Below are 22,926 nucleotides of genomic sequence, written 5' to 3' on the forward strand. Positions count from 1 at the left end.
AATTCTACCGCTGCGGGGTACATCGAGAAGATAATGCCACAGCATGTGTTGGTTGCTGCATACGGTGTTGATCCTGAATTCGTACTCTTGCATGACAATGCCAGGGCTCATGTAGTGCATCACCAGAGCTGTCGTGCGAGAACTGGACATTCAAGAGATGGAATGGCCAGCAGTGAGTCCCGATCTTAATCCCATCGAGCATGCGTGGGATAGGCTAGACAGAAGTGTTTGTGGGCGTCCTGTTCCACCACGGACTCTCCAAGACCTTGAACAGGCTCTCATTGAAGAATGGGATCTGATACCGCAACGTGACCTCCGTCGACTTATACGGAGCATGCCACGTAGGTGCCAAGCTGTGATAAATGCTCGTGGAGGACATACACCATACTGAAGCTCCCCAACTGCGATAAAAATCTAACCTGGAGGACTGTTATCACTTCGTTTTCGCCCCTATTTGGACATTTCCGTTTGTGTTCTGAAAATGCACGCGAATCTTTTGTATACTTCACCGGCAAGGAATAAAGGTTTAGTTGATAATATAATAAACCCTGGAGATCATTCTCGTAGGCTTTACTGACAGAAATCACTCACCATCTTTCGCAGAGCAGATTGTTTCTTCATATTTATTCTGTCAATTCATCTGTTGAATTTCTCGCACTTAAATTCTGCTTTATTGTAATTGGAATTCACTTAATGGAGCTAGGAAGCTCCACACTCCCTTAGGAACTTCCTTGTTCATAAAAAGGACTTTATTAGTAGCCTACCAATGTAACAACGGACTAATATAACGAGCAAGTGTGGCAAGCACTTCTCGCCGGCACAGTTGGTTTATTCCATCGCACGCCACCCTGTCACTTGTGAGTCTCTCAAACTAGAGACGTCTCACCACTCCATTCTACAATTAATTATCACTAGGCCAGGGCTGTCTAAACGTTTTGTTGAAACATTACTAACACCTTGCACCCTACTACAAATAATTTCCAAGCAGAATAGACAAGAAAAAATTCAGCAGCTTAAATAATATACTACAGCTTTACCCAATCGAAGGAATTTAGTAACAGATGGTAACAACGTCGCTGGCTTCTCACCAGTCCGGACATGGTTCAAATACCAGCCAATGCATATATGATTTTTGGAATACCGGTCATCATCATATTCTAAAGGCTAAGCCTTGTCTATCTTGAGCCAGTCTTTTCAACTCAGCGTAGGTCTTACACTTCAGCCTCAGAAGCAGGTTCTTGAAATAAGATACTCTGGGTCGTCCTCATCCTCTTTTTCCAGCAATTCTTCCTTCAATGATGTTATAAAGGAACTCCTCATGCCGCAGAATGTGATCAATAAATTTTATTTTCCGTTTTTCAATTTCAGTTATCAGATTCCGTTCTTCTCCTATCTCTCTAAGGACTTCGGTATTGCTCTTCATTTCAGTCCAATTTATCCTCTGCAATCTTCTCCAGATCCGGTACAAAAATAAAATCCCAGTGCTTCGGATACCAAGTAAAGCCGGAGGTCCCGGGGCTACGAATACGATATCAACAGTCACATGTTTGTTTGTTTGGATGGTTGGTTGGTTGGTTGGTTGGTTGGTTGGTTGGTTGGTTGGTTGGTTGGTTGGTTGGTTGGTTGGTTGTTTTACTTGCTTCGATTCAGTATCTTCAAAGTAAAATTCTCATCATTACAGCCATACGTATTAAGATATAATATACTTGCAGAGTGCTACCTACAGAAGGATTTACAATTTTTGTAGAATTATTTGAAATTTCGGTGCTTTACCCACCAATAGAGTTGAGAAATTTACCAATAAGTGCACTGTGTTTTATGAACACTGGGTTTATCAGAATTGGTGGCACAAGCCGAAACAGTGGAACGTACACTGTTCGAGAATTAAAACCGTCACAGCGAACATGGGGTCGCATTCAATCAGTTGGCGAGGTAATGGCAGGCATATGTTGACATTCTGCCACTGACATGATTGCTTATACACATGGACACACCATGTGCCAAACACGTTTGTACACCTGGTGCCGGCGTCTTCATTAATACCAAATATCTGAAACATACCCGTGCACCTCGTTAACAATAATTTTTATTGAACACAATGTCTGCTCTGAAGCTTTGAACAAGGACTCTATTACAAGGTACAACATTCTGAGCATCTCCTGTAACAAATACAGGTGTACAAAACTAGATTCTACGATGCAAACATTACGAACAATCTTAATGGAGGTTTCACGGAAGAGATGGGTCTAAGTTTATTCACTTTTATAAATTCCACTCTGATTTGCCCTGCTACTCGTTGTAATCAACGTGCCAGGAGGTTACACTGACAAGAGAAGGAGAAAACACCCTAAGCGTACGCTTGGCAGGGGCCATGTATGAAGTTACATCCATCAAGGCTATTAGCACCTCATCTTCACTAGGGTTTAAAATGTTTACACCACTATTCACAAAATGAGCTATTGAGTGCTTTGTCAGTTTTAGTCAACTGATTGGTGCAGATTAAATGAGCACTGGAAGGAGCATCGGAATTAAACTTGCAGAAAAGAGCTATTTCAGACTGTTGAAATTCTACACAAGAAAGCATTAAAAGTACTTTTTAAGCTACTTTCATGGACGCCAATAGCTTATCTCTACAAACATTGTAATATGCTTCCACTTGAGGCTTTAGATCAGAAAGCTTCAGCTGTGATGGTCTATGAATTGGGATATAATTTGGTTCACTCCAATACTTTATGTACGAAAAATTCTGATGCTCATACAATACAAGAGGTATCATTAAAATTCACATTGAATTAATTAACTCAACAGAATATGGCAACAAATCTGTATGGTACTACTCTGCACATGTGTAACTTACTTCCTGAACATATTCGACACGCTGGTTCATTTTCTGTATTAAAGCACAAACTTGTAAAATATTTACATAAAATGCTATGAACATTCGAGTTATCTTAATAATGCAACTTGCATACGTTAAATGTATCACACCCACCTCTTTAATGAGTTTAACTCACTTTCTGTTTATCCTCATGTAAAACATCAGTTATCTCCAGATTCTGCTACGTGTACGAGTATATCAGATATGTATTGCAGCTGTATGAGCCACGGCTCAGGTGCCCTTTGCGGAAAAATAAAATAATAAAAAAATAAAAAAAACATTCAAGTCGGCTACATAATGTCCAAGGCTGTCAGCTGTTTCGCCGCCAGAGATCAATAAATAAGAATCCCCCAGATCTTCTTGATCCTGGACATAGCTCCTTCGTAGGCAGGTTCCGTAAGTCTTACGAAGCGACGGCTCGGATGATATTAACTAGCGGCAGTACTTTTGCAGAGAATTTCAAAAATGAGTGTAATGTAAATTTTAAAACGGAACGTTTGTTGCTATAACGGCACGACGTAAATCAACTTTAAATTCCCTATCTTACTAGGAGAAGCCACGGAAGTCTACATCAATAGCATCTACTTCATTGTACAAATATGTTTCCTGCCTACATTTGCTTCATGAGCAGCACCTCATGAACGTTGCATGAACTGGTTCTTTCTACCACCAGACACATGAAAAGAATAAATGTTTTAAATAACGGTACCGTATCTGCGAAATATTATCGTTTTAGAAATGTAATGTCATATTTTTGTCATATTCCATAGCATTCTTCTTACCGGTTCTTTAGTTTCTGCAGCAAACTTTGATATATCACAACTGCAACAGGCAAGTAGTTTCTTTCTGTGGAATCCATATTTCTCAGCTTCAGTCTATTTTAAATACGTAGCAGTAAAAACATGGACAAAGGAGGATCGGAAATTCCTAATGAGCTCAACCTTGACAGTGAAAAGCAGTATTTTCAATGAGTTAGCTTGGCTTGGGACGACTTAATCTCACTCTTATTTGAATTGTCACGTTGCCAGGATTTGTGTTTTCTGGGAAAGCGAGGGCAACTGAACTAACCCCCATCCACCAGTCCTTGGTTTGAGATCGCAACTTCAGACTTTTAGTGTGATTTCAACATGTCTAAAGGTAAGTATTTAGAGAGTGCGAAACTGAGGTAATTCGTTCAAGAATTTGGGAGACATATTTTTAGTAGTGATGGTGTTATTTTATAGTGTAAACTCTGTAAATCGGCTCAAAAGCGTTTTTATGTGCAACAACACTGTGATACCACTAAGTATCAAACAAAGGAGTTCAACAAAAATTCCCACCGCAGAGGACAGGCAGCGACTGCTTTTTTATTTATTTTTTTAAGGAAGATTCTTCAAATACGGTCCTGTCAGATAACATTTCGGAATTTTGTACTGCACGATTATGGTTACTTCCAATTTCCTTACTTAAAAAAGTACAGAAAGTAGTGCCAGCTTCAGATTCTTCTTGGACAATTACATCAGTCAGCCAATTCCTAATGAATCAACACCTTAAGCAAAACCCTCTTGCTATGAAGATGTGTTGAAGAAGATAAGATCTACAGTTCTCAACAATAAGATACGGAATGGGTTTCGTGGGCGAAACAATCGATGTAGATGGGAGATACGTAGATAGTGTTACTATTGGTGTAACCGGGCGAGTTGGCCGTGAGCGTAGAGGCGCGCGGCGGTGAGCTTGCATCCGGGAGATAGTAGGTTCGAATCCCACTATCGGCAGCCCTGAAGATGGTTTTCCGTGGTTTCCCATTTTCACACCAGGCAAATGCTGGGGCTGTACCTTAATTAAGGCCACGGCCGCTTCCTTCCAACTCCTAGGCCTTTCCCATCCCATCGTCGCCATAAGACCTATCTGTGTCGGTGCGACGTAAAGCCCCTAACAAAAAAAAAAACTATTGGTGTAATCGGTCTGGCGAAATGTTTTTTCCAACATGTGACGTTCTGGAGAAAGTAATCACTCCACCATTACGGTGCTGTTTGATGATGCTATGGTGTTAAGAGGGAAATCATTCTACTGTTTGTAACCGATGCCGCCCCCATGAAAGCTCCACTTTGATTACAGAATATGAAAGAAACAGCTCTTGCTCTACCTCAACCTATCGTTACTCGCTGGGGAGCATGGAGTGATGCTACTCAATATTATTGCAGGAATTATGATTCCTCTGAGAGGGTATTTCACGAGTTTTATCCTTCTGATTCGTCATGTATTAACATTGTGAAAGAGTTGATTTCTTCTAAGAGCTGGGTCAAAACTTGGCAAAAATAACATCAAATTTCGGCACAATACCAAGATTAATCACTCGTCTTGAAACTGCAGGGCCTCCACTTTGTGATGCACTGAAAATTGTAAAACGAACTGAGGATGATCTAAAGCGAACAAAAGGTGAAGTGGCTGATACAATTAGTGCAAAACTGGAAAGGGTGCAGTTATCTAACGTAGGTTATTCTACGCATCGCACGGTAAGCGACATTCTTTGTGGACACGAAACAAACTTTGAGTAATCTAAACCAGAATTTTCCCCGGATGAAATACCTTTATTCAAATTTGCTTCCATAACATCAAGTGATGTCGACGGGAGCTACTCCAGGTATACAACATCCTGACAACCAAAGAGGCTTCCAGTTTGCCAACTTAAAAATTCACGTGATTACCCAGTCCAATTTCAATGACAGTGGGAACTCAATGCAAGAGCGAATATTTTATTCTCATTTTATATGTAATTTTCTAATTAGACACTACCAAAGTGTCACCGATTGTTGTATATATTTTTATTTTTATTATGTTTTTACTTTGCAGGCATGTGACTTGCTATAGCTGAAGGCGAAGTGGAACAAAGAACTTGCTGACAGATGACAGAAATAATATATAGCCAGTAATGATTATGGGAAGTTGTTATTAATTATTTTACGCCCACATTGGAGCACTGTAATCAATTCATATACATTTAAGTCTTAAGAACATTAACTACAAATTTGGCTTATGTTTCTTCTCATGCTCCTAGAACTTTTTCATTCTTTCTGACCTGGCTGCCCTTTCTTCGTCAGTTACGGTGTACCATTTGCGTGTAAACGTTTTTAGTTTAAGTCTCAAGTCTCTGTTTCTCAGGATCCTCTTCTCTTCTCGGTCTTCAATTTGCTGCATTTTCAAGCCTAATACATCTAAATCATCCTGGACTTCTTTGAACCAATTTTTCTTGGTTTTACTTTTCCAAAAGTAGTTGAAAAGACATTTCAGTACCCTGGTTTCTTATAGTCTTGATATGTGGCAGAAAAATGCAACCCTCATTTTACGCATTGTATCTATTATTGACTCAGTTTCCTGGTATACAACTTCATTCGGTAATAATCGCCATTATCCATCTACTTGGTGTTTTTTGGTTATGATTGTTCTCAGGATTCTTCTTTCTGCCTTCTGTAATTTATCTGTTGTTCATTTAGGCCTAGTGTTCAAATTGAATAGTGTTTCACTACATATCTTTATTTCCAACCATAGTACACCACCATCGGTATCTGGCAATATAGAGATTGAGCAACTACTATCCCCCTAAATCTATAGCTAACTATCTACTACATCTACTTTGTAGCATCCCACACATGCGTGGATAGCCAGCACCACATGCAAGATGCTACCTCTACAACTATCTACACTAACCACTTCCTTATTCTAACTAAGTTTATAAAAAAACTGACTGGTCGCGGCATCCCCCTGGTAAGGAAACATGCCATCCAACCCGCTGATACCGCCACCAGCCCTGCCTCGTGAGGCCGGATACCGAACCTCACAGATCCCTTGCTGACGATGTGTTCCTCACGTAACAGGCCGCATGTGGCGGAAGACGGTCCAACACTCGGCCTGTCACACTCTTACCTCCTGACTAGCCGGATCTTCTCACACGGCCCGACTTCCCTGTCACATTGACAGCGAAATCCCACTCCACCCTCTCCACGTGCAGACGTACTTAACATTTCCTTGGGATCGGTCAGATCCACCCCACTCTCTCTCCTCTTACGTCATGCACTCAGCCATTTCGCTTATTGCAACCTGATCCTACTCACACTACAGAGATATAAACAACCCATTCTTCTACATAGTCTACCACTCCAGACACACAACAGTTCATCGTTCCAAACTCTCATTTAACACTATACCTTAATTCTCTTACTGTTTATTCACTATATTCTACATACTCTTACACTGCATCCCTAACAACAGTTCCTTATTCAATTCTCTAAACAATACATCAATCTACATCGCCTACCCCTACAGACATACAACAGTTTATCCTTCCAAACTCTACTTTGTTCATTTCTTCCCACAGTTCTTCTCACGCTGTATATCTCTCCATTACACTATACCTTAATCCTCTTACTACTAATTCACTATCTTCTACATAAACGTACACATCAGTCATACAAACAGTTCCTTCCTTATTCTTTCTTATGACATATTACAATCTATAATTTCCCAAACTCTCCTCTTAACACCTAAACATAATATATAGTGTATACAACCTCCTTATAACTACTTCCCTACTCAAAGTATTATAAAACATCTCGCTCAGGGCGGATTACCATTCCCATGCTTAAGATGTTACCCCTCATGTAATTAAACCACCTACTCAGGCCGGCACATCCAAATTACCCAACCTTCCTCATCCTGTCTAATACTGCTTATTAGAAACTCTCTTCACAATCACATCAGTTCTAGTATTACATGCTCGTCTCTTAATACATTTAATTTTACACAAACCTCCTCTTAATACATACACCTTAACATATAAAACAATACTCTTATACTACTTTTTTACACAACCCACTTAACAGCACCTTGCTCAGGGTGGATAACCATTCCTCTGGGCAGGATGCGCTCCCTCATTTACCAAAACCTTCCTTCACTACTGCCTTTATCTTAATCCTACTTCTTACAATATTTCGTTGTATTACACCGCTTTTGCCTATCTCTGTCCACTTTTAACTCCCTTCACTCTTCCTATTATTCCCTCAATTTCTTTAAAAATCTTGCTCTAGCTACATTTTAAAATTTCGATATATTTGCTCCTCTCTCCCACTCTCTAGACAGCTATGATATCATGTTACAACCTTTATCTAACTTTTCCAAATCATCCTTATTTAGCAATTTCCTTTTTATCTCATCCAAAGCTCTGCAGTGGTTGAATATATGCAAGTCTGACCAACCCTCCGCACACAAAGTACATCTATCCTTATCTTCTCTTCCTACCCACCCCCTATTTCTCGGAACGCCGAACACCCACCATTACAATCCTCTCTTAGCTCTTCTACCCTCAAACTCCGTTTTCGGGTTAGTTACTTTCGCCAATTTATTTAATACTGATAGAGAATCACTATCCTTACATTCCCTTATTAAATTCTGCTTTTCTATATATAATATTCTCCCCTTTATCATTTTCCATATCCGTTCTTTCCTCTCCCCCCACATAACACTCCCATACTCCCCCAGACCTATTTTTGAACTTCTTTTTACACTTATTTACCCAATATCCTTCATTCTCCATACTTTTCTGAAATCGGTACGCTTCCTGTAATAATTTTCCTCCCTTCTCTTCTTCCTGTCTTATCCAATACTTTATCACCCACTTCGCTATTTCAACCTCCATAGATTCTTTGTACACTAATCTAGCCCCCGAATTTGCAGTGGAGTTTGGTAGCCCATCATGATCTTGCTAAATTTCGCAACAACCTGGTTTAATTCTATCCTATCCTTTTTCAATCCCCATACATCCACTCCAAATAACATTTTGCTCTTAACCAGTGATTGAAACACCAGTTTCTGAGTTTTATATCTGGGAATTTATTTTCTAATACCCCTACTGCTGCAAGCGCTCCTCTTCTCTTTAAGTTAGCCCTTCTGCACTGTTCTTTCCACGTACCCTTATTACTGATTATTACTGCTAAACATTCTATTTTTTCCACTGGTAATAATTATCTCCTGATCTACCTTCCGGACTTTCTTTTTCTTCTTTACTCTCCTTTTTCTACCTATCATAATCTGTGTCTTCCTTACATTTACCCTGAGAAACCATCTCCTAGTATAATGAACTACCTCATCTAACCCTCTTTGCAACCCTCTTGCCTTCAATGTGAAAATCAATAGATCGTCTGCAAATAGCAGCCCCGGTACCTCACTCAACCCTACCCATGGACATTGCCATCTCTCTCCGCCATGTCTCTCTAAAATATTATTTGCAAATAATATAAATAATATCGGGGATAGCTTACATCCTTGCGTCACTCCACTCTTCGACTCCATACACTCATTCATCCCTCCACCCTGTAATTTAATCATCACAAATACCTTCTCATATATTATTTCAATTCCCCCCATTTTTCTTCAACAACCCTACCTCTCTTAATCTCGTGAATAACGCCTCCCTGCTCATCGTATCAAAAGCTTTTTCTAAATCAATTGCTGATAGATATAATTTGAGCCATATTATCTTCACATAGTTCGTAATCAAAGTGTCCAAAATTCACACATTATCAACCATGTTCCTTTCCTAAATCCATTCTGAAATTCCGATATCCTCCCATACGGCTCCACCCAATTCTTTATCCTATTCGCCAAGATCCCTGTCTACACCCTCGACAAAGCGCCTAGGAGTATTATCCCTCTATAATTATTTGGATCGCTTCTAGCCCCTTTATTCTTATAAACTGGGCATAATATCCCCTTCCTCCATTCACTCGGAAATTTCGCAGTTTCGAACAACCTGTTAAAGAATTTAACCACCCCCTCAACATCTGTTCATTGGCACCTAATTCCCTCCACACACTGTTAGTAATACTGTTCACACACACCCCCTACCTTGGGTCTTGCATTACTTAATACCCTAATTGCTTCCTGCCTTGTTATCTCTTTAGCTAGTATCTGATTCCCTACTTCTAATTTCCCACTATATGTCTTGTCCATTTCCGTATACCAGTTTTCTTCCCCTTCTAAAAGCCTTTTGAAGTATCCCACCCACTCATTTTCCCTTATTTTTGTCTCCTTCCCCATTGGTCTCACTCTCCTTGTCTTATAGAATCCCAAATCATCTATAATCTATTTTTTCTACTATATCCATTTATTCTTTCTGCTTCCGCCTCCTTCCACCCTCTTTTCTTCTCACTCAATACCCCCTTGTATTCTATTTTTAATTTACAATATTCCTTTCCTCTTCTCTTGTTCCCCCTCCCTTCCTAAACTGCGCTAGGGCTCTCATTACAAGCACTTCTTTCCCCCTACAGTCTTTATCAAACCACCTAGTCACTTTGTTTTTATTTTCACCTTCCCTTCTCTTCACTTTACTCCCCAAACTCCATATTGGGAGTTCTAAAATTCTAACATCCATGTCATTTCCTTCCAATGCCCTTTGAATTCCCACCCTTAATATTTCTCCCGTCTCCTTAAGCTCTAATGTCAGTTTTTCTCTCGTAAAATCATTCCACACATACGTCCACACCTCAGACTTATATCCCTCGCTTATTTTCCCCCACATCTCCCATCTCTTCCTCTCTCTCGCTTCTCAATTTTATCTTAACAGGGATATGTTCTGTTACCCCACACCTTAACACCTCAAAACTTATCATTCTATTTAAAAATATCTCCGAACGTATTCCTACATCCACTACGCTCCCTCCATTCGTTGTAATGTATGCCAGTTCTCCCTTACTATCTCCCTTCATCCACCCATTAAAAATATATACATTTTCTATTGACACTCTAACAGCCTTTCCCCATAACTATTTACCCACTTAACTTTACTCCGTCTTCGGTACCCCCTCACTTCTGTGCCCTCTCTCCCATAATCCGGTACTCTATTGCTCACTCGTGCATTCCAATCTCCCACTAAAGTCATTCCGTCTTCATACAACCCTTTAATCGTGTTCATTTCTTCAACCAATTCCTCAAAGAAATATTTATTTGCATATACTGAGTCTTTTGGATGATTATATAGTAGGGCTAGACAAATTGTCTCCTGCGACCCTATTCCCATCTTTATTCTAAACCATACTACCCCGTCTACCCCACTCTGTATCCTGTCCACTCTCCCGGCTACGTCATTTCTTATTAAAACTAATATTCCCCCTGGGTTTCTCCCCATCTTCCCTATTTTCTTCCTTATCACATTTACTACTCTATATCCGTCCCATTCAATTTCTACCCCTTTCCCCAACCACAACTCCACTAGGGCAATTATCTCAAAATCTTTTACTAATTCCATAATTTCTCTGTTCCCCAGCTTCCCCATCAACCCCTCAATATTCAACACTCCTATCGACATATCTAGTTATATATTTTCTCCCTTCCCCCTCTCTACTCATGTATTTCTCCGCTCCCACCCTTACTTCTCGTCATTCTTCCTTGTGAGCCCCCCCCCGATCTCTCTCCACTTCCTTATCTTTCTTATCACCCCTTCCTTCCCTTTCTCCGTGCCGGAACCTTTTCTCCCTCCCCATAAATCTTTCACACTTATCGATCTTCCCTTATTCAATGCCTGTCTCCTCTCCACATTCCTCTCTGTATTCCCCTTTCTCGCGGAGGCTGACTTCCCTGTCTCCTATTGTCTCTACTCTCCCCTTCACCTCCTGAACTCACTTCACTCTGGTCCACTAGTGTCTCGTTCATTTACACCTGCGCTGCTTTGACTCACCAAGGTCGCTGCATTGCCCACCAGCAGACTGCTGACACTGCTGCCACTTCACTCTTCATTCTCTCCACTGGTGACGTCTTGCGCTCGTATCCTGCAACTCGCTTCCTACTCACTTTTTTCCATCCTCAGCAGTTCCTCCGGGGTCCAAGATAGTGTCCATTTTCTGTCTGATGTGACCAAACACCTCCCTACTATCTTGGCTCGTAGTCCCTGCGCTCTTGCCCTCCACATGTGCCGCTTTAAAATTTCCATCTGCTTCCTCTCCTCTTCTTCTGTCCCTGCCTTCAAATATATGTTTGATTCTTTAAAATTCCCGGGACTTCTTAAAATTATATCTGCCATCAAGGTTGATATCAATCTCATTTTCACCGGCCTATTCCCATTGTTCCTTCCAACTCTGTTTGTCATCAATATCACTTCCGAGAAGTTCATTTTCATCTTATTTGAAATTATATCCACCATTTTCAGCACTAACTCCACTTTCGATTCTTTTCTATCCTCAGGTACTCCGTAAACAAACACATTCTTCCTTGATGATTCCTGTATTCCAACACCATCTTGTTCCATGCCAATACCCTATTCTTATCCTGTGTTGTTGCAGCGTTATTCCCATCAATCACTCGTTTCCGCTAACACGTCTGCACTGATGATTATGATGATGCTTATTGTTTTAAGGGGCCTAACATCGAAGGTCATCGGCCCCTAATGGTACGAAATGAAAGAACAAAAATTTCAAAGGCATCCACTGATCAAAATAAAAATAAAATATGTCATGAAGAATGAATGGATGGACAGGAACCCAACAAAACACAAAACAAACAAACAAAAACCAGTGGATCGAACTCAATAGAGATCGAAAATAACATTATTACCGACCGAGGAATCACTTATAAAGCACAATGATGCTTGGTGTCTAAAGGGGGTGCAAAATCCAAGTCTAAGGCCCCACAGAATGGTACATTTCGCGAGTAAAATAGAACCATAGTATATGTCATGTTGGGGTATTAATCAGAAGTAGCGAAGACTCACGGTGTTCCACAAAAGATGGCACTACTCACAAGTATTGTACTTCGTACAGGTAACGCAGACCTATGGTGTTTCGCACACAATGGCGCCACTTACAGCCAACGCAAACCGATGAGTTTCCTCACCTAGGTGTACTAGTCACGGGTGCCGGTCCCAAGGGCCCCGTGGTGTTCCTCACATAGTGAGTACTAATCACAGACAACGCAGACCCACGGTGTCGCTCATATAGTGGTACAACTCACAGGCTACGCCCAGACCCGCGGTGTTGCCCACATGGGTATAACGCACGGGTACTGGAATCCACCCGGCCAGGCTTTTTACTGCAACGAATCACAAACCTATTTCGTACTACTCGCAAGTACATGCAACCCATGGTGTTCCCCGCATGATGGTACGAATCAAGAGTAGTTTCATGGTTCTAATTCATTCATCCCTTGGTCGCCCCTTTCAGTCGCCTCTTACGACAGGCAGGGGATACCGTGGGTGAATTCTTCGTCTGCCTCCCCCACCCACAGGGGGTGTGTGTTTGGTCCGCGAGAGGTATTTTATTTCCCTCAAGTCCGCCGGCAAGTCGGTTAGGACCCCCCTATCCGCCACCTGGGACGCGCCACCTGGGAGAATCACCTCTCCCCCTGCTACGCCTGCGCAGCAGGTTCGTGGCACGTCTGCACTGTACGCTGCCTCGCACGCAACTGTTTCACCAGTGTAGGTAGCTTCAGGTTTAATAAAGGAGTTGTCGTGTTTGAATTTTGCATTTATCGAGAGATTTTTTCTTGTAGATTGGCCACATGATACTTTGTGCTTGTTTCAATTTAGTTGTTCTATTTTCTACTGATACTTTCTCGTTTAAGTTCCAAGTAATAAACTCCCCGAGATACTTGAATCTATTTACAATCTTAATTTGTTTGTTGTTATCCTGTGTGATAGTTGGTGTCTTTGTTTGTTGCCCGTCTTTTCAAACGAGATTTGTAGTCCGACTTTTACTACTTTTTCGAGTTCTTCAATTTGGTGTTTACCCTCTTCCACACTAACTGCGAGCAGCGCGAGGTCATCTGCGAATGCCAGGCAACTGAGTTTGATATTTTTGCCAATCTTGATGTTTGGTTGGCATTTTTTAGTCCACTCTCGCATGATTTCCTCCCGTGTGCAATTAAATAGTAATGGTGAGAGACCGTCACCCTGTCGAAGTCCAGTCCGGATTTCCAATGATTCAGACAACTCCCCCCTGAATTTAATTTTGATTTAGCGTTCTTAATGGTAATTCCACTAAGGTTGATAAGTTTCTGGAGTAATCCAAATTCCTAGAGGATTTTAAGTAATGACACACGATGAACGCTGTCATACGCTTTCTTGAAATCAACTAAAGTGATGAATAACTTTTGTTTCCCACTCTTTGATGTTTCATGATCCACTTAAGATTGATGATTTGATCTGGGCAACTTCTTCCAGGTCGAAATCCTCCCTGATATTCTCGAAGTTCTTGGTCAAGTTGTTCTTGAATTCGTGTTAAGTGTAACGAGCTCGTCACTTCACCGGCATCTACAGCAACGAAATTCCCCATGTACTTCTAATATGTACTCACCCTCATCTTGATAATACACCGTATTTACTCTGCAACTGGGACTCAAATACCTGTGAATATATGTATTTGGACATCACATACTTTGCACGGACTTCAGCTCTATCCATCTCTCCTATCCGCTATCAACTGACTACCTTCTTGCCTGCTGACGTCATACGACACTGTTTGGTTTGTTGCGCATGCTCCCGTAACATCTGGATTCTTCCAGACGTATTTCTAGTCATTATTTCCCCTCTACTCTACCGTATATAAACCTGGCCTTTCTCCGGATTATCTGAGATGGACTTTAGCTTGTGTGGAGGCTGGAACACCAAACGTCGTCTCCGTCCTTAGGGACTTGTGCCCATGAGTATCCATTTTGTGGCAGTACTACGAATATCAAGATGAGGTATGACAAACTATTAATTTATTTTTTGTAGAATTTCGAGCTTCACCAGAAACTATTTTCCTTTTAAATTTTAATAGGGAGCATGGTACTTCCAGACCAAGATTTCACCCTCTTTCAAACTATTTAATCTTTCCATTGAACAACTTAGTTGCAACTCTCTTTCGAGCTTTGCATGTGTGGTATCTGGAACTCCGCGAGTCCTATACGCGCTCATGCGTAAACAGTGCTTCGCCATTCATGTTTACAGTTGGTTAGCTTTGAATGTGACTGTCTTGGAACAGCTTTATCGAATAATATTGTGATTTCGGCCTGCATAATAAGTTGTGCGGTGACTGACTGGTAACTGATGGTAACTGATGCAGTTCTGATTTATATATTTGGACTTTACTTTACTTTGCTGTTGTATCCTGATTTTAAAATTGTGTATATCTTTTTTTTATATTTCTTGTAACTCTTGGTTTCTCAACAGATAGGCGTATTTTTCCTTTTTCCTGCTTGTTCCTTTCCGTTCCTGATTTGTTCTTCCTCATTTGCTCTCTTTCCTTTTGGTAGATTTTGTATAAAAATCCGAATTTTAGTATTACTGGTTGGGAAAGTACCACATTTGTACATTCTTCTTTTTGTGAAAATTTGTAAGACGTTTGGTTTGTTTGCTTCAATACATATGTCTTCAAAATTTATTATGCTTTCTTATCTATTCTTCACCCGTCATGCTCCTAATTTCACTCGACACTACCGGTTTTTTCTAATGCTCTTACGCACGGTTTCTACTGCGCTATTTGTTAGTTCGTCGTGAATACAATTATCTTGGTACTAGGAAATCACCATTATTACCACGGCCTCTATTTTTAATCTGGCATAACTGGATGGCGTGAATATCTTAACCTACCGATCCGGAAACTACTCGGTGTTGTCGATATATTGGGATCTTGCCTTAGCACAATTATTATTATTATCACTTCTTGTATGTGTGTATACCCTATTGGGTTACAGCATGGTAGCAGAGTACAAAATCGTAGCAAATATAAGAATTGTGTAGTCTATAACCACTCTAACTCTCCACCTTGTTATTGCCGTAGTTGCCCTATTTCTTTCTTGTGTGATTTAGTACTTCACCTCGCTAGACTTTGCTTTTTTCTTTGTCATCTCTTCCAACATGGCTTATTTTTCTGACAATTTTTCTCCCTACACTTCTGAGACTTCTGACATTTCGTCTGATCCTCATTTTAACTTTTCTGATCCAAGTCCTCTTACTAATATGTCTTACAATCCCTTTGTTACTTGTAATTATGATCTTACTTCTACATCCAGTACTCTTACTACTATTGTCTCTTCCAGTGCGCGCTCTGAACCTTTACCACTGTAACTGTTCCACCTCGTCAAAACACTTGGGGAGATGAAAGTTATTATCTTGGGACACATGAATATTAAATAAACTATTTGTGGCTTGCCCGCAAATTGCCACGCAAATAGAAACAATTAACATTCCATGGTTCCCCATTTCTCTATGTAATGTTTGGGCGCCATGGTTACAGTTTTAAACAAAACTGTAAACCAAAATTTATATTTACTAGCATAGAGACTTATACTTAGATCACAGGGGTAGGATTTTAAATAATTAACCATTAAGTATCGCTTAAGAAAGAAAATTAACGCAATATAAAATACAAATGAATTTATTATACAAACAAAATGAGATGAATCGGAAAAGTTTCCTTAAAGCGTGGAGGAATTTATAATTTACTGAATTCACTATTGCTTGCTTTATCTAATTGAAGCTCACCAATTGCAGCTTCCGTTGAAGTCATCTGGTTTCCGTGGTTACTCGTTCTCTTCTTCTCGATGTAGACTTTGCTCCATGGACATCCTTCCTTCCTTCTATGATATGGTACGGGCTATCTGGACTAACACTCCCTACATGCCTAGTCTTTAAATTTGACATTGGCCCTATACTTGTAAAAACTGATCAGCTTTGATCGTAAGAGGAGAAAATGCAGAGATATGAATTTTTCCATATTAGTAGAAATCTCAATCCAACTGAGCTATACTATTTATACGGTACAGACTTGTACCAAAATTCCGTAGACTTGAACTAAACATAGTTCTTCGTCCAGAATATTTACTGAAAATAACACAAGCCATAAGCTTGTTTCGTCTCACGCAGATCAGATAACATTACCGCAACTAAGTACTGTATCGAAACGATAACACATTGTACAAAAATAACTATGTCGCGGAGCGACCACACACTGTATCAAATATCAAATCACGTCGTTCAAAGTAGATGTTCACAGTAGAAGTAGTAGTGATGGAGTATCTCGTTAGGATGTTAGCTTCACAGCAGAAGTTGTACTTAGTTAGGAGCCGTTCTCGTGTTGAGAATCAGTATATATCCGGGCTCACCCCCACTCTTGGTAACAGTTCAATCTCAAAACTCATATACAACGAAGTATCTGATTCGATAGATCGAAGCATCAACTCCCCTTCTCTTCCTCGACAAGTCCAGAAGGCATGGCGAAGATATAGCTGACCAGCATGCAAGCCTCGCGCACGGGTCACTGTTTACTAGCCTTGGTCATAAAATAAACCCATGAGTAACGCAAAATCCCAAGCTTCAAGAATAACCCTCCGTATACACAAACATGAGATGAAATGAAAACAACTATGTCTCAACATATTGACCGTATTTACAACATAATGAATTCTTATCCTACATAATATAATAATTTAAATAATAAAACGATGTTATCATATATACAATATGATTCCAAAAAGCCTTGATTACAAATGATTGACGTTGAATAAATATGTTATTACAAATAATTGCCGACGGCGGATAAACTTGATATCAAATGATATCGCGTAAAATGATATTATATTAAATTAGTAGGGCTGAAGAAGCCTGGACGGTTACACCACCTCCACTTCAATCTAACACCCCTCTCTATCCCAATCTTTCTCTTATTACTGCTGAATCTAAACTTCCACTTAATCAGGCGCCTCCGCCTTCTGTCGATAAAACTCAATCAGCACAGCACTACACTCCCGATTTGCGAACTCCAGCACCATCAACTTCTCAGCAATATTTTTATGAATCCCCATTTCATCACAAACCTCCTTCACATCAACCACTTAATTTCCATATTCTAACTAAATGTCTCGACCAGGTACTTCTCATTCAGTCTACTGATCCTGATACTTTGACACAATGGTTCTTCTTGGTTCGCAAATTTCTACAGACTGATTTAGCTCCATTTTCCCAATTGCTTTCATTGCTTTATCCAAAAACATCTGGTCATCTTAGTAATTTTTGGCTCCATTATATGAAGTCTTCTCATGATTGGGCTCATTTTCGCTCAGTTTTACCTTATGACATTCGACAACAACTGAGTAACAAGTATATCAGACGTCACCAACGTCCGGATGAATCGGCTTATGATTATCTTGACTCCATTATCGGCTATTCTGACGTGTTGGCTATTGCTCAACATCCACAGAAAATTATTTCTCTTATTCGATTTTATGCTTCTCCAGCTTTCTGTCAAATAATGAATCCTTTACGCCACCCACCACTATCTCTCAGCTTTACAATATCGTTCAACTAGATATTCTAAATACCCACAGTAACCTTTCTTATTATTCCTCCACTCCACCTCCCCCGTTTAACACTTCAACAACTCACACCCCTCCTACCACTCGTTCAGCTTCTCATGGTAATATTTCTCGTCTCCGCTGTTATCGATGTCAGGCTACGGGGCACTTTGCACGAAATTGTACCAATTCTAATTTGGGAAACTTCAATTCCCGTCGTCAGTAGGCAGCTCACGACCTCATGGGCAAAATCTGCCTCATGCTTCATAAACACTCTATTCTGGTACTAAATCACAGTCATATACTCTTATACAGTTACATGACTCTCCTTCCCTAGCCTTATTATATTCAGGTTCTGTAATTTCTCTAATAACTTTCCCTTTTTTTCAACAACTTTTACAAACACAGTTACGTCCTTCTATCCATATCTATCCATATCTCAACACTCTCTTGAAATCGTGGGTCAACTAAACCTTAATGTTCAAATTTCCAAATTTTTTTGGCCATTTGAATTTCAGGGTGTTAATAATTGCTCACTTCCTGTCATATTGGGTTATGATTTTTTTGCTCACACTGGCCTTATTTATAATATTGTCATGGCCTCTCCTTTTTCTCAATCCACACGTTCAAATTCCTTTGGTAGATCCCCTAGATTTTCGAATGAACCACGTTTTCAGTCATCAGCATATTTATGCCACTGCTTCCCAACAAAATGCCACTGAGGTCTTGAAATCTGTATTTTCCGATGTTATCACAGATAAGCTAGGCTCTGCTGTTAATTATCAGGCTCACGTTGATTTACTTGATGAAACTCCTGTCCGTTCGCCTCCTTACCATCTTAGCCCTCCTCCGATGGCCAAAATGGATGACATTATTCAGAAAATGCTCAGGATGGTACCATAGTTCCGTCTTCTTCCAATTATGCATCCCCTGCATTTTTTGTCGACAAGTCTGATGGTTCTTCGCGCCTTGTCATTGACTATAGAAAATTGAACTCCAATATTCTCTCTGATTCTTACCCTATTCCTAAAATGCAAAATGCCTTTCACTTCTTTTCTAAAGCTAAATATTTTTCTCTCTTGGATCTAACCTCCGCTTACTGCTAAATCACCTTGGACGCTCTCAGAAGCAGGCTTACTGCCTTTATCACCCCAAATGGCCTTTTTTAGTTCACGAAAGTTCCTTTTGGATCGAATTTGGGGTCGCAAATTATGCAAAGATTGGTGGATTCTCTATGTTCAGATATTAAGTATAAATTTCTCTATCCTTACATAAATGATCTTTTAATATTCATCCCGGATTTTGAGTCTCATATGTCATACCTACACCAAGTTCTCTCTAGATTACGTTCAATTGGTCTTACTGTTAACCCTTCTAAAATCTCCATAGCTCAAACCTCTATAAGGTTCTTAGGTCACATCGTGTCATCTCATGGACTAGTTGTAGATCCCGAACGTACTTCTGGTATTTCTAACATCCCACCTCCCAAAAATCTTAAGCAAATGCGCACATTTTTAGGCATGGTTTCTTTCTATCACCGGTTCATTCCTAATTTTTCTCAAATTGCTGAGCCTATCAATTATCTGAAACGTAAAAATATTCCCTTTAACTGGACTCAATCTCAACAAGATGCCCTTCTTCAGCTTAAATCTCTTTTGATGCATGCCCGCCATTCTTCAATTTCCTGATATCTACCTACGTTTTGAAATACATACTGATGCTTCTAATCTTGCTGTTGCTGGTGTTCTAACTCAGGTTGTTAATGATGTTCCTCTACCTATCGCATATTTCAGTCGACTTCTTTCTACAACTGAGAGGAAATATTCAATCTTTGGGCGTGAAGCCCTGGCCTTATTAAATACTATTGAACACTTTGCTGAATATCTGGAGCATAAAGAATTCCTTGTAAAGACAGATAATCAGGTCCTTTCATGGTTGTTACACAATGCACCTAAGATTGGTAGAACTGGCCGATGACTTATGCGATTGTCCAGTGGAATTACCATTAAGGACGCTAAATCAAAAGTTAAATTCAGAGGGGAGTTGTCTGAGTCATTGAAAATCCGGACTGGATTTCGACAGGGTGACGGTATCTCACCATTACTATTTAATTGCACACTGGAGAAAATAATCTAGAGAAAATAGTTCTAGACAAGATCTTATATGTGACGTCCAGTAAAGAAATCCCCCGGTAATTATTTGGATCCAATGTATCGCCCTTTTCGTGTATTGGATTAATTATAGGTGTGTTCCATTCTTCAGGCAGTTGTTCAGAATTCCAGATGTCTATGAAGTGTTTGTGAAGGTATTGAAGTGTTTGTTTATTTGCATTCTTCTACAGCTCTGCAACCACTTGATTTTCTCCTGCTGCCTTGTAGTTCTTGCACCAACCAATCGCTTTGATTACCTCACTGAAATCTGATGGTATAACCTTTTCTACACTTGTTTTATATTTTGGATAAGGATCAAAGTCTAAGTATTCTTTTGGTTCCTCAACGTTTAGTAATTCTTTGAAGTGATCGGCTAGAATTTTGGTATTCTCTTCATTATTGTGTGCTAGCTTCCCTTGTTTATTTTTCATCATGAATGTTGGTGGAGTATACTTTGATTGGTATTGTATTGTATTGTATTTATTGAACTGAACATAACAGGCTTTCGCCAAGTTACAATGTTCCAATGCAATAGCTAAGCACTAACTACTTACTACTTAACTACCTCTAAATCTACTATGTAGCATCCTGCACATGAGCGGATCGCCAGCTCCACATGCAACACACCACCTCTACTTATAACTAAACTAACTACTTTACTACATTAAATATATACTAACTCTATCCTAAATCTGTCTGGCCGCGACATCGCCCCTGGTGAGGAACTCCTACCACCCTTCCCTGGGATGTCACGACCAGACATGTCTCATGAGGCTCGGAAACCGATACCTCATAGACCCCTTAAGTTGTCAATGTTATTTCCTCACCACTCCTTCATGTAACAGCCCACATGTGTGCGGATTGCCTAGCTCTACATGTAGGCTGTCACGCCTGTATTCCACTGCCGAGACGGAATCCATAACTCGGCTCATCTTTCACTGTCTCATTGACAACTTACTTCCTCTCACCTAACACTATTCACTACCATACTCTACACGTGCAGACGTACAGAATCAACACTTTAGCTTGAGATAGGTCAGGCCTATCTCCACCTCTTCGAACTCTACTGTGCGTCAGCAGCCAAAACAAACCAACTAACAAAACCAAAGTAAAATAAAACAGGCAGACAAACAACAAACAACCTCATTAGAAGTAATACAGTACGGCTTACATATCAATGAACTGAATCTACTAATTAGAAATATACAATACCTAAGGAACAAGGGAACAAAATTGAACAGATACAAAAACGAAAATAATACTAAACTTATAATTATTGTCGCCCTTACTTATTAGTGAGTTAAACTCTATAATGTTCCATATTTGTGAATCAAAGTTGTTTTATGAACATACATGGTTACAAAACTTCGTTATTATTAACCCATACAGAGATGATACTTCAGAGATAACTACTTTCCGTATGTTTTCTTCTACTGACTATAATCAATTTTAAACTTCTTATTCAGTGTACGGGTAACTGATCGATTTGGAGTCTCCCTCTTCCAACTTCGGTCGTCCGAGGTAGGAGAGCCGAGACTTGGTTCATCCTGAAATACTAGCATGCATTCCTGTATGTGTAGTTTAAGTGTCCCATAATATCCTTTTAACCATGTGTAGTCGTGCTGATTTCGCTGTTTCATTTTTTAGCAGCATGTGCCCCTTCCCTCATTCACCAATTTCACTTTTTTCTCCCACAACCTTTTTATAATTGTGAATAATTTTGATAGTTTCCCTGGCCTTCTCCATTCCCTGTTTATTAATTTGACAATATAATACTCAGATTCTCTTTCCATTTTATCTCTTCCGCTTCCAAGTATTTAACCCGTAATGCTCTTGTACTTTCACACTGTCTCAAGAAATGTGCATTTCCTAACTCCTTTTCACACAATAAACATGTATTTGCAACTTCTGTAAATGCCTTATTTTTATAAACTCCCATCAACCACCATATCATTCCCCTGTATTCACTTTTGGTTAATTTATCATGTATTATTTTCATACCTGGGTATACTTTGATTGGTATTGTCTAAATGTAGTGTAATAGTCCCTTGTCTTGTGTTATTTGAATGACTCATCTATGAAGTTCAGGTTTTCTTTTTGATGGCCTCGCTTGATTCTTCTAATTTCTTTGGCCGCTTGTCTTCTAGTAATGGTTAGTTCTTCTCGAGATCTTCGGTTTTCTTTTGTTGGTCATTTAGCCTTGCTTTGTGCCTTTTCTGCATTGCCATATCACATTTTCATTCCATCAGGCGTATTTCTTTCTCCTTCTAATAGGAGCAATTTCTTTGTCAATGTTTGTCAGTTTATCAATAATCGTTTCCAGTTTGTCGCTTGGATTTGTTTTGGATCTCTCTGAATACAATGCAGTATTTATTAAGTAGCTGGGGCCATATTTCCTCCTCCTAGACTCCTAGAGGATTTCGGTGGCTTGTATTTCTTTCTTGGGGTTAACTTGATTTTTATCTTTGAAATATAGGAGTCTGAATCGATGTCCACCCCACGAAGGATTTTGGTATTGAAGATTTCTTTGTGGTACTTTTTATCCATTGCTGCATGGCCTATATGAAACTCACCCATTCTAACATTAGGGCATTTCCAGGTCAT

This window comes from Anabrus simplex, chromosome 3, assembly GCF_040414725.1.
Source record: "Anabrus simplex isolate iqAnaSimp1 chromosome 3, ASM4041472v1, whole genome shotgun sequence".
Classification (NCBI taxonomy): domain Eukaryota; kingdom Metazoa; phylum Arthropoda; class Insecta; order Orthoptera; family Tettigoniidae; genus Anabrus; species Anabrus simplex.